Source organism: Sinocyclocheilus rhinocerous, unplaced genomic scaffold (assembly GCF_001515625.1).
Source record: "Sinocyclocheilus rhinocerous isolate Xijiao unplaced genomic scaffold, SAMN03320098_v1.1 scaffold2065, whole genome shotgun sequence".
In the NCBI taxonomy this organism is placed as follows: Eukaryota; Metazoa; Chordata; class Actinopteri; order Cypriniformes; family Cyprinidae; genus Sinocyclocheilus; species Sinocyclocheilus rhinocerous.
This window is the reverse complement of record NW_015639526.1, coordinates 389,596-403,839: the sequence shown is the minus strand read 5'-3', so window position 1 is coordinate 403,839 and position 14,244 is coordinate 389,596. Positions and strand designations below refer to the sequence as shown.

At 35.0% G+C, this 14,244-nt stretch overlaps 1 protein-coding gene across 1 annotated transcript in view; it reads left to right on the top strand.

Moving 5' to 3' along the window:
• The first annotated feature begins 1,299 nt into the window (after positions 1-1,299).
• Positions 1,300-14,244, top strand: part of dlgap1a (discs, large (Drosophila) homolog-associated protein 1a) — a 96,076-nt gene continuing 83,131 nt past the window's right edge. The window contains exon 1 of the mRNA XM_016567069.1: positions 1,300-1,370. The gene's annotated coding sequence lies outside the window, so the exon portion shown is untranslated. The remainder of the gene's footprint in view (positions 1,371-14,244) is intronic.

Below are 14,244 nucleotides of genomic sequence, written 5' to 3'. Positions count from 1 at the left end.
ACAAAAGCCTTTGTGTTCTCCATGGCAACAAAAATCTGTGGTTTACTTGATTATAATTTAGTGAAAATCTTCTCGTTCCATTACAATTCTTTCAAGGCAGAATTGTATTGATATTCCTTAAAGATTGTGTTTAGATGCATAATCTCAATCCCAAAGTGTTACTGAATTTAATTCTGATAAACAGATTTTATTTTGTAGATGGTTTTAGCTTTTGTGTGATTTCCTTTTTTCTTTTTCTTTTTTTTTTTTTTTGCTGAAAATGTTATACTTTAATTCAGATAAACAGATTTTGTTTTGTAGATAGTTTTGGCTTTTGTGAATTTTTTTATTTTATTTTATACTTTACAAGAATCGTTAAGATCAAAATTCTGAACTTTCACTGATATAATGAAACATGAAAATCATTTTGTTTAGCAGTATTTTGTCTTGTTTTCCTGTAAAATATCTAAACATCCTTGAAGCAAAATTACTTTTCAGATGTAACTAATAAAATTAGAACTTTTAGTGAGGTTTATGCTTAAAACATTTTGCTAATGTAATAAAATGTATGTATTAATTAGAGATATACCTCTTGAATCTTAATAATTTAATCTTATTTTACACAAATTATTTTACTGGTACACAAGACAAAAATAGTATTTGAGAAAATATAGTCAGTCCAAAATATTCCATTACGAGTGTCATCCTTACAGTAAATTCACAAAATTTACACATTGTTATTATCTTATTGGAAATATGTGACTGGAAAAATCTTGAAATTAAACATTATTTTACACTAATTTTAACCCATTTAAAGCTCTTATTTTATTTGCTATAAGTTAAAATATTTATAAGTTTAACAGGAAAATCTAAATCCTTGCCTATTGCATGCTCCCTGCCTTTTTTTAACAAATTCTGGGTGGTCTGAAATATGATTAATTTATTATCTCCCATGCATTTTACCAAGGGCAACATCTGCCTGTCTGTAAATGCACTTTATATTTGTTTAGTCGTGTTTGTTTACAAGTCTGTCTTTTGTCTGTGAGCCTTTAAAGAGTGTGTCAGGAAGAATCCTCTGCTCGTTCTCTCTCACTCCGTGTGTTTGAAGTGCCTGCGCCTTCAACCCTCTCTTTCTGTCTTCATCTCGGGTAATAAACACGCAACTACTTCTAATGAGAACCATAAAGCCTCTCCCATTTTATTCTTCTCTTGCTCAAATTAGGTAGCGGTATATTTTCTGGCTTTGTGAACGTCCCTGTTGGTGCTCTTGCTAAATTTAATAACCTCAGTTCTGTTTCTCTTTATCCCTGTCAAGCTGGTGTGGAGTTTTGTAACAAAAGGATTCCTGTGTGCACTGGAATATATCAGCCGAAAATGAGGAACTGTTGAGCGTGAGTATGATTTCATGTGTTCTCCAAATATTGTGTGTTGCTTTGTGGAAATCTGCCTGGTAACTGCTAATGCTGTTTGTTTGGTATCGTTCAGATTAACCTCATTCTTGACCTGATTGTAATATGCATAATAATAATTTAATTAGATGGGACATTGTTTAATATGCTCCCTGTTGTTTGGTGTGTTATTGTGGACAACATGAAAGGACACAAAGTTGTTCGTGAGAAGCCACAGACAGATGGGGTAGCTCACACATCTACGCTCACACACACTCATTTCTTGTCAAGGAAAACACAGTCTGTTTATTAGATGAGGACAGGAGGATTAGGCTTTCACCTGGTTCTTGGTTGATATTCTGCTGCTCCTAAACATGCTATATATTTTTAAATCAGTCATTTTATCTTGTTTTTCAAAAAATATTTCCAAGCATTTACATTAAAGGGATAGTTCACCCAAAAATGAAAATTATGTTATTAATTACTCACCCTCATGCCGTTCCAAACTTGTAAGACGTGCTTAGAAATTTGACACGGAAAGAAGAAATTGTTGAATAAAGTTATTTTTGTTTTCTTTGTGCACAAAAAGTATTCTCGTAGCTTCATAAAATTAAGGTTGAAACACTGATGTCACATGGACTGTTTTAACTTGAATACTCTTTACTACCTTTCTGGGCCTTGAACATGGTAGATCCGTTGCTGTCGATGCAGGGTCAGAAAGCTCTCAGCTTTCATCAATAATATCTTAATTTGTTTTCCAAAGATGAACGAAAGTCTTATGGGTTTGGAACAACATGAGGATGAGAAATTAATGACAGATTTTCATTTTTGGGTGAATTATCCCTTTAAATTAGTTGACTTGAGAATATACCTTAAAAGAGTCCAACATCTTATAGAAATCTTTCAAGTTGGTTTCATATGGTTTTGAAAACCTGTAGACCATTTTTAAGAAAAATTACAGTTTCGGTTTAAATCATTACATTTTAATAAAAGTAATAACATTTTTCTTGGAACATGTGAGTGCACCCATCTAAATCAATATTTAAAAAATAAGTATATTTCACAAGATAAAAAGTGTTTTAAAAAATGTAATAAGCAGTGAAGCAGTTTTAAAATATTTTTCTTTGAGAAATGAAAATACTTTTAATGATTCTCATATCAGGACTGTTGTACCACCCTAATATATATATATATATATATATATATATATATATATATACACATTTTTTACTTAATGCCTGGACAAAGTATTAAAATCCATTTTAATACATAAAACCATGCACAAAGTCATTGATTTACAATATAAATTTGACTTTTTTTATATAAATTAGCAGAATAAGTGAGCCTCATGTAATTTACACTTTACACAGTTTTGCTCCTCAAGTAAAAATTGCATCTTGTATTAAGGTTATTTAGATAGTTTTACCAGAAATCAACAACAACCTATTATTACAATCCAGATGTTCACAAATGATCTCCAGTTGTCGTAGCTTTAGCTAGCAGCTAAACGCAGTGCTTTCAGACAAATAGCAGGTGCAGTTATATTGAGTATGGAGGAACCATGAGCCACCCTTGGGTTTCTCCCAAGGCTGTGGCTCCTGTGAATGAACTGTCCTGCACAGGACTATCATCTGATACTGCGGCTCCAGCGCTCCACACACAGTCTGCAGGTTCACTGGATGAGAGTCATGGCTGTTAAGTTATCTAGGAGTGCTCTGCAGAGGACTAATCTGACACACACTGATAAGGGCTTCTGGAGTGCTGCAGCCCAGCTGCTTTCATTAGGACAAAACCGTTTGCTGCACAGGAACACCAGTTAAATGGAGGCAGTGACACGGCCTAATTTAATCACACTCATGTGCTGCATGAATGTTCAATCTACAGCTGCCATAACGCAAGCAAAACAATCTTTCCACTGCGTAGTGGGTCTGCAGTGTTTGATAAGTTGTGATTTGATTTTAAACACTTATTTAGTTTTCAATTTTTCTCTTCTAAAGTGTTTTTGAAATCTATGGGAATAGATGCTGAAATATGGAAGAGCATATGAATCTAAATTTGTATATTCAGTGCGGTTGTAACAGCATGTACCCTATGCTAAAAGGAACATTGGAAATGAGAGGTTGTTAAACTTACAACCATCCATTGTCTAGATCATCCATATATTTTAATAAACATTAGAATCCCACGCGGAGTGACACATAATGATGGGAACCCTTTGAAATAAATGCGGCATCTAAAAAGAAACATCATTTAGTCCACAACAGCGTCTGAGTATAAGTCGATCTGAAGAGCAGTACTTGATGACTAATCTGGAATGACGTCCATTGACTGCGAGGTGACAGTCATGACCCGAAGGAGATATGACGCCACATTTTTTCTGACATTTTTTAAATTAATTAATTCATATTTTTTTTGTTCCTGAGGGAGAACAGAGGACTAAAATGTTACTGTTTTCTTGATCTGAAATTAGTATTGTTCTTTTCTTTAAGGTCATGACAGTATGAGTTATACAACTAAGTTAAACAGCTACAACAAGGACATATGAATGTAAAATTTAGGTGGGGCATAGTGTTAACTTTTTCAACTTGGCTCATGAATATCAATTATGATATGTAACATGCCTAGTAGTCCTAACTGTTTTTTAGAGAAGAATTCCTCGTAACTATAGTAGGATTTAACTGATATGCTTCTACTCATTTACTTTCATCATTTACTCACCTTTGAGTTGTTCCAAACCTGTATGAGGTTTTTGTAAAAAAAAAATTATTATTATTTTTTTTAAATAATTAATAATATAATATTTTTCAAAAGTATTAACTTTAATTTATTTGTTTGTTTGTTTATTTTAGATAATGCTAAAACTTACAATGGTTGCTTGTTCATTGCATTTCCATTTTCCAGTATGTTTTTTTTTAATGGTTTTATTTTCATAAAGGTTGAAGAGAAAGGTCTCTGTAAATAAAACACCTATAAGTTCAGTGATAGAGCTGCCTGAAATTGCTGGGCATTTTCTAAAAAATAGGCCATGTTGTGCCATTCATGTGTGCTCTTGCCCGTCTTTTGTGAGCGAGAGCAAAACGAGCCGTTTTTGGCACCAGCGAGCATGTCACAGCAGAAAGTGAAACACGTGGTGGGAGATGCACTTTCTCAGAATGGTGCACTGTGTTGCCCGTGGCGAGAGCTCTGCTCATTAAATTTTCAGTTTAATATCTCCATATTTCCCCTCTTTTCCCATGTTCTGCTCCCCATTTAAAACAGCTTTATCTGATGAGAGCATGAGCTGAAAAAGTTTTGCCAGTTTTTGTTAGTGACACAACCTGAATCACACAGGAGCGATAATGGAAGTGAGACACATTTGTGACCCTCATTTTTAAAACGGCAGCAATGCAATGATGGGGATATGATGCTCACGCTGAGCACAGATGACGCATTGTAGTACAAATCCCACTACTGCATCAAAATGACAGATGATTCAGTCATTATTGATTCCAACTCTTGAAGAAGAAAATTACTGTACACTCAAATATAGAATTAACATGTGCTGTCATTGACTTCCATCTTTTTTCGTGTCTCTTTTTAACTTTTAAATTTTGATTTACTTTTTTTTATTATTTCATATTATGTAAATGCATTAGAAGGTGATTAGCCTTTCTTGTTGGATCTGAGAACTTTACGTCATGTAAAGCATGACATTATGAGGTGTATGTAGTGCATGTAACTCCAGGATATACTGTTGATACACTTAATGGTGATTATAGATATCTTCATGCTAACATTTCTCTTCAGGCAGTAGTTATTCAACATGCTTTCAGCACAGAATGACTACAAAACCCCATCAGCTGCCTCCAGGTAGGCAAATGAATTGTCCTAAGATACCGTGCTTTGGCCATATTCAAAGGCAGCATCGCATGTATCCTAAATGGAGATGGCAATTCCAGAATGCAATAAGTTAAGCAATTTAAGATGGATATGAGAGAGAAAATACTAAAATAGTGATTAAAATTGTTTAAAATAATTGAAAACCCTAAATTTGTGTGTACTTCACTACTATTCCAGATTTGGTGTATATATAACTGTCATTTAAAGGAACTTTCATTAAGCAAGGATGCATTAAATTCATGAAAACTGATAGTAAAGACATTTATGATGCTACAGAAGATTTCTATTTAAAATCAATGTTGTTCTTTTGAACTTTCTAATCATCATAGAATGTTATGATTTCGACCAAAATATTAGGGAGCACAACTGTTTTCAACATCAAGTAACGATTCACTTAACTCATGATGTGATACGATTCATGATACTGATTTCTCGATACGATTGTCTTACTTTTTTTAAACAAAATTAGATGTATGCCAAAAAATTTTTTAAAAGGTGTCACTGTCATTTTATTTTGTCTGCTTGGACAAAATGTTGCATATTTCTTTGTGAAATTTAAATATGTCATATAACAAAACTAAATTGAAATTTTAAAACAAACCCCAAAACAAATAAATAAATAACACAAATAAAATAAATCTCTTTATATAACCAAACTAAGGCTTTGCATGTGTTCTTTACATTTAAACTTAGAGGCAGCCACTGGATTTTAATCAAAATCCAAACAAAGATGCAGCATGAGCAGTTTTTAATCTAAATTAGATTTCAAAATTGGAGCAAACACAGAATGGCCTGACTTTAGTTTTGTAAAACTATGCTACATTAAACATATCTGCACGAAACAAAAACAGCAGACAGGCTGAATGAGAACTGCAAATTCACTCTCTGCCAGCGGGTGGCGCTTATGGAACATAAGGATTTCTGAAGGATCATGGGACACTGAAGACTAGAGTAGTGACTGCTGAAAATTAAACTTTTTCAATGTAGGAAAATTACATTTTAAAATATATTCCAGTAGAAACAGTTATTTTACATCACAATGTATTTCACAATATTACTGTTTTACTGTATTTTTAATAAATGCAGCCTTGGTGAGCATAACAAACTTCTATCAAAAACTTAATATCTCACTGACCCCAAACTTTTGAATGGTAGTGTATGTATATTTGTGTGTGTTCTGTCATCGCCCGTTTTGAAATCAATTGTGAGTCAAATCTCTACATGCATGACGCACAGAGTTGCTGCCTATGTAGTGTGTTCCAAACCAGTCACTTATGAAGATCTATTTCAGTTTGGATTCTGTCATAGACGGCAGCTGTGTATGTAGGCAGTAGGTAGCGAAGCAGCTCACTTTGTAACAGTGTTTTGTAACAGACCTAATGAATTTCCTTCCTGCCATATGCATCTTAACAGAAAATTTTGCCTTGTTATAATTTTAATTGCGTGTGTTCACTTCATATGTGACCCTGGACCAACCATACATCAATGGAAAGCTTATTTATTCAGCCTTCATATGATGTATAAATCTCAATTAAAAAAAATTGACCCTTATGACTGGTTTTGTGGTCCAGGGTCAGATATTAACATGGTGCTCTCTTATTAAGCATATCCTGTATCTTAGCACCTCGTGTCAGATCTTTTGCTACACGGCACCTTGAATGAAAAATGGTTGTGCACTCGATGAAACCCCGATGAGAAACAGTCTCGCAGCAGAGGCTCCCTTTCCCCACCATTACCTCTGACCTACAAACACACGTGTGAGTCAAGCTATTAGTTACTAGCGTCACTGGTTCAGTGCTCGCATGTGAGGCACGAGTGCTGTGAACACCTCCTCTTTTTCAGAATCAGAAGCTTTATTTGCCAAGTATATGCCTATGTTTTTTGACTTACATCGCTCACAGAGAAAACCTCTAGACACAATATTGAAATTAAAGTTCTTACCTCAATAAACTCCTAATTACTGGTTATTGATAGTAAGTAAGTTAGCTGTTGTTGTAGTTTAGGTATTGGGTGGGGTTAAGAGATCTAAAATATGGTCATAATAATAAGGCATTAATATGTGCTTTATATCTACTAATAATCAGCCAATATGGTTGTAATATGCATGCTAATAAGCAACTAGTTAATATTGAATAGTGTTCCCTAATCTAAAGTGTTACCAAATAATATTGTTCAAAAGCTTGGCAACATTAAGATAAATTTTTTTGTTGTTGTTGTTCCTTCTCTGATCAAAAGGAAGACATCCATAATGTCACAAAAGACCTTTTCAAATAAATGCTTTTTCTTTGAACTTTCTATTGATCAACGAATCCTGAAAAGAATGTTACATGGATTCCACAAAAATATTAAGCAGCACGAATGTTTCCAACATTGATATTAATAAGAACTGTTTTTTGAGCACCAAATTAGCATGTTAGAATATATGTTATACGAAATGTCCTGAAGAGACAATCTACAGCTTCACTTAAAGCCAATGACTACTTTTTATGATTTATAAATTTGTCAGGTAGCTGGTCGATGCGGTTGTATCCACTTTATTTTTACATTACGTAAAGTGGGGGCTTCCAGTTATTTTGCTGTGCAGTCTGTTAAGATGTTTGATGTTGCAAACTTGTCTTTGTTATCATATTGTTTTAATTTGCAATCATAATCATAAACATTTTATTTTATAATTTTATTTTATTTTATTTTACATACTGGTTTGTAGCACAAACAGTTTCACCATTTACTGCACTTTGTTATTCCTCTGGTTATTTACCTACACTGGCTAATGAATCAGAAGTCTCACACATTTACAGAAAACAACTTGCTTCTGCGTTGAAAAATAAGGCAAATATTGTAGCAGAATAGTTTTAGTGTTTAGTTAGTGTTTATAATGTTAGTAAACCAGGTAACTTGTAAAGTAACTAAGTGTTCCCACCTTAAAAAGGTTATTATGGACAACTTTACAGCTCAGATAATAAAAGGGCTTGTGCTGAATTATTCATATAAGTACTTTAACAAAATGTGAGCTTTACATTTCTGCTTTTGAACGGTCCTGAACACTGGTCCAGTGTAAAATAAAAACACTGTAAAACATAATGAGGCTGTCCCCTCTTTCCATCATTCAGAAGAACCTTCAGTTCAGTCTCCACACAAACCAAACATCTTCCGAGAGACGATGACTAAAATTCCCAGTTCAAAGGCTTCTTACAGACCTCATTGGCATCAGATTTGAATGCACTATTGAATAACACATTCAAGAGACAAATTAGAAATTACAAAACTAATTAAAACAGCAGTTCCTCCCCCAATGAGAAGAGAGCAGAGCCTTTTTGCAAGTGTGAAAGTGCAAATTGATGAGTGTTTCGCAACACTATTACTGGTGGATTCAACAGAGGATGGCATTTTAGCACCCTGTGAAGGAAATTGCGCAGAACATGGGCTGATAGGGTGCCAAGCTACAGTAGTATAGAGCAGGCCACCTTGTGTGCTCTATGTTGGGGGAGCTGACCAGGGTGCTGAAGTTAGAGTCTGATGCCTGTGTGAATGTGGGAGCTGTCCATGGTAGCACGGACTGTTAGAGATGCAATATAATTTCTTTGATGACTGTGTCTCATTACATTTACATTTGTGTAACATGATTGTCATAAAAGTAGAATTAGCCAAACAAACGCAGACATTTTCAAACATCATTCTCAGTAAAATTAAAACAAGACACTCGTGTACATCTAATTCCATCAGCTCTATGTTAGATTTCCCACAATACTTTACAGTCTTACAGTGCAGTTTGAATCTGTTTATGCAAATTGCATGAACTTTTATGTTCCCCCAAGTCATCTAACTCGAGGCACTAAACATTAACAGGGGACATTTGCATCGGGAAAATGTGAAGAGGGCGCCCGTTTGATATTTGTTTGCTTGTTTCTTTCTTCCCTTCTTTGTCTGTGTGTGTGTGTATGTGAGAGATAGAAAAGCACATTAATGAAACAGTCATGACCTGAAGAAAACATTTTATGGGGAATGCAAGTGGCTAATACAAGCTGCATGTGCTGCAGAAATGCTGGCAAGACATTTTCCCAGCTGACGATGTACTCCCTCATATAACCTGTGGGAGTTTTTATCAGTATGTACTGTCCTTGATCTGTGAGAGTCTGATTTTAATCATTTACAAGTTATGGCAGGATTACAAACAAGGCATGTGGGGCGCATGCTTCAGGACCCCAGCCTTATTTATTTTATTTTATTATTTGAATAAATGTATTTATTTTGCTATCAGGATAGAATTACAATGTCGGCATGTAGTGTAAATGTAGTTTTGACTGACTTTTTTGGTGTAGTTTTTGTTCTGTTCATAAATGACAATAGTCACATCCCTAATATGCTCTGCATTTGGGAACAGTTAATTTCAGACTATCTTGAAAACCTAAAACATGCTTTTTGAAGCAGTTCCTAATAACAATTTTTTTTTTTTACTTACTTATGCTTAGTAACTTAGCAACAAGCAACTTGGGGCTTTGTGAAGTTGATTTTGGACTAGGAAACCAACCATTTTCTTTTTAACAGGTAGAGATACTTACACAGTATCATAATCGCAGGGAAATATGTTTCACATCGAGGGCGTCATGTGGCATCATGGGTGGGTTGGGTGACATTTGTGCCCCAGGGGCAGATGATCCTTTGATCCAGACCTGTTTGCAGTGATTGACAAAAAATGTGAAGAGTTATGATCTTACAGTGATCTATGGGGACACCTGACTGGCAGTGAGAGGCCCCACCTGACTGGGACTGATGTTACACCTGTAGTCTGTCAGGAAGAGACCTGTCATCCTGTCATCTTGCAAATCTGTTTAGCGACATGGATTTTAGTGTCGTTTTAACAAGCCCACACTCGAATAACTGAATCAGTCGGGTTTACTTGATCATTCAAGTCTCTATTGCCTTGTAAAACCTAATAGAGCACTACAATTCACATATTACTCATACTTGTTGTGAATCAGTTGGACATGTTTTGGATTTAAAGGGATAGTTCGCCCAAAAATAAAAATTCTGTCATTAATGACTTACCCTTATGTCGTTCCAAACCTGTAAGACCTTAGTTCCTCTTCGAAACATAAATTAAGGTATTTTTGATGAAATCCAAGAGTTTTCTGACCACAGCCAAGCAACTACCATATTCAAGGCCCAGAAAGGTAGTAAAGATATCATTAAAATAGCCCGTGGTTCAACCTTAATTTTACGAAGCTACGAGAATAGCTGCGCAAAGAAAACAAAAATAACGGCTTTATTCAACAATTTATTCTCTTCTGTGTCAAATCATTTTCCAAAAAACATTTAAACTTAAAACTTGTAACCAGGTATATGTCTTTTGTCCTTCTTGTGGCTATACTATAGAAACGGTAAATATTTTAACATTTCATTCATCCCATTTGCTTCCATCGTAAGTAGCCTACCTCAGTTTAACCAAGATTTTTGAAGAAAAAGCATTGACAAGTGGAAATAATACTCCTAAGACATGTCCTGACGAGCTGAAGCCATCAGGAGCAAAAACTCCTCAAACCTGCCCAACTCTCCCCATCCTCGGCCCAGCAGCCTTTCTCCTCAAAGCACTGCCTGAACACCAGCTGAAAGGAACATTGCAACATAGCGGTGAGGAGTGGATAAAGAAACTCTCTCTCTCTCTCTCTCTCTCTCATTGCATCTCCTTTGCTTGCTTCTCTCTTTTCTCCATGTCTCTCCTCTCTCGCGTTCTCTGAAAGAGAGCTCTTTCTCTGTCGCTCTTTTTCTCTCTCTCAAGCCCACGCCTGGTGCAGGCTTGGTTGAATCATGGGATTGAGTGGGTGGGAATGTGCTTCTTTTCTCCCAAAGACACGCAGACATGCATACACACTGGCGCACACAAACTCACACACTCTGACGTATCCCAGGCGGACTGGAGGATGCAGCCTGCGGCTCAGCTTTCTGACATTTCTCCTCCCTTATCTCTTCTTTTCCTTTGCATTTCCTCAATTTCATGTGCTGATGCATAATGGATTTCTGCATACTGCCCGATGTGTGACATAATGAGCCAGTGCTCACTAACCTTTTGATTCCATTAAAACTGCGTTACAGATGCTTTTGCTTCCCCCACTCTGTGATTTCTTGTGCACGGCAGTTGAAAAGCAGAGATTGATGTGAGAGTATAAACAGCATTACTCAACATATGGTTTCATCAGGCCAGCCACCATATATGCAGTATGCAGACACTGTGGAATTGTGATTTTTGATTAGCCAATTGTGGCATTCTGCGGTCAGATATTTTTCTGTAATGATGCTAAAGTGTAGATTTGCCTGTTGTCCCTGGCAACGAGTCTTTCTTCCAGCACACTAAAAGAATTTCAGCTCAAATCAATATTTCATGCCCATTTTATTTATATAAGTTGCAGTGTATTTAGCATGAAAATGTTCAATCAATCAGTTATTACTGTAAAATAAACCCCTTTAGGATAAAGACCCGTCTGCTTTGTATTTGTATACCTGATGATCTTACCTGGTTTATTTTGTAATATTGACCATCAATAAAACCTGCAGATTTAAATTACAATTAAGCTTGTCTCTTCGCGTATTCAGATCCTCCTGGGAAGTTCATATTTATGAATCGGAAAGTCCAATTATGACATCAGGTGCATTCAAATTAATTTTGATGATATTTTTTTACTTCTCTATTTCTACAAAATGAAAAATAAAGAATTTGCATCTGGCATGTTTTTACTTTTTATGTTTTTATCTAATTCATGCAGGTACTGTAATTGTACAGTACTTGCATGTTTTGCAAATGCAAATGGGAGAAAAAAATACTTTATTAATTTAAACAAATTTACTGTTAATACAGATGCTGCATCCATTTCCAGCCACCATGTTTTCTCACTGACTAGCCCTAAACTTGGAAACTTTGGGCTGAAAATGATCTTTCAGACATAACTTGATTGATTTGAGGTGAAACTGAAGCGTATAGTCAAAGGCACTTCCGTCTCAATTAGGGGTCAAAATGTGGCTAGTTAGCATGGTTATGTTAGTCCCTGCTGGTATACTGTACACCATCTTGGCCCAAAAAGCATCGTTATCAGTCAGTCATTCAAAAGTAGCCATGCATTTTGTCTAAAGAAACTGTCAGACTTAACACCAGCATGAAAAGGCCACTTTAGTATGAATTTCAATGCTGGTCCAAGCTTGTTAATGCTGGTCTGATTCTAGTCTAGCTGGTGGACTGACATTCCTTATGGAGAAGCTGGTTGACTAAAAGTCTAGCTGGATAAAGTGGATAAGCTAAATAAGCTTGGTAGGCACACAAGGCTGATTTGTGTATATAGTATACATACGAAAATTTAGAAATAAATCAGGGATGACATAAGTTGGCAGTCTGGCATTTGGCCTAGAGTTGCGTTGTAGAGCAGACAAAGCATGGGTCAGTCCCACTGTTTGATTAGCCTGCACACAAATAGCCTTTATCAATACTTACCTGCTTGCTGACGGAACACCTGAGACTTGCTTTTTGAGTATGGAGTTACATGGACTTCTTTCTGGAGCTACTGTAACATCAAAGAGTGTCATCCACTCCCACAAAATCACATTGTGGTGGAACAGCCCTAGAAACACCAATAAATTAAATGTATATATAGTTTGCAGACTTTTTGTTATGTATGTTGGTAATATTTAATTGTTTTAGTAATTTAGAAGATAGATGCTGGAAAAAAAAGCATGAGAAATCTTTAGAACCTGCGACCATCTTTGCACCTGTTTTTCTGTTGACATGTCTTTTCTTTACTTGAGAAAACTCAAACTTGAGTTCTCAGTTGGTAGGCTAGAGAGGGGTCTTTGTGGTCTGTAGTTCCCAGGCTGTAATCATGGCTTGATTGAAAGAAAAAATGGAGTAGTGTCACGAATGCTGGGCCTAGGGAGAATGCTTAAGCCCTGTGGGATGAGCGGCTAATCAGTGGAGGATGTGTGTTGACAGATAACATCTGCACTGACTTTAAACATTTCTCATGTGGACCTCACTTCAATTTTGTCAGATAAAATGGCTTACAGTTAATATGATAAAACACAACCAGGCCTTTCCCTTTTCTAAAGTTACAGCCTAACATGAAATCTGAAAATATGTATAAATCCTGAATATACTGTATAAATGCAAATATGGATATATATTGTCTTCATCTCAGTATAACTATATCTTTATAATAAAGCATATCAATAGACTTTTTATTATACCTGTACATACTGTATATAGTTATAAATGTAAATATTTGTACTATATTAATTATTGTAAGTGCATCTCACTAATCTAAACCAAAAGGAGTATTTTCTATATACTTAAAAAAAGGCTGGCTGTGGTGCCAAAAGGTCCTCACAGTCAGTGACAATGATAATACCCATCTTTTCTGCACAGTTCAGCATGGCTGAGAGGACTAGGGAAATTGCCAACAACATCATATGTTTACAAATTGAGATTGGAGTGAATAGAGACAATTGCAGCAGCATGTGATAGACAGTAATAATTAAAATAATTAATATAGTACAGTATCTGCATTGATACATGTACAGGATACATAGGCATGGTGTTTTCATTAAAAAAGCAAGAACATCTGCCTATTGACATGCCTAATAGTAAATATATATTTATGTCGAAATGTAGACTATATATATATATATTCAGATTTGCATTTATATACTCAAGATTTACAAACATACATTGTGATTTATTATTATATAATTAGAATAATAAATATAAATTCACAATTTGCATTTATATATTCAGAATTTACTATTTTTTTCATATTTACCTCTGTTCATTCAGACTGTAACTATATATTCAGATTTATAACTATATATTCAGATTTGATTCTATATATTCAGACTTATAACTAACTATATATTCATATTTACATTTATATATTACAAATTATAACTATATATTCAGATTTACATTTATATATTCAGAATTATAACTATATATTCAGATTTACATTTATATATACAGACT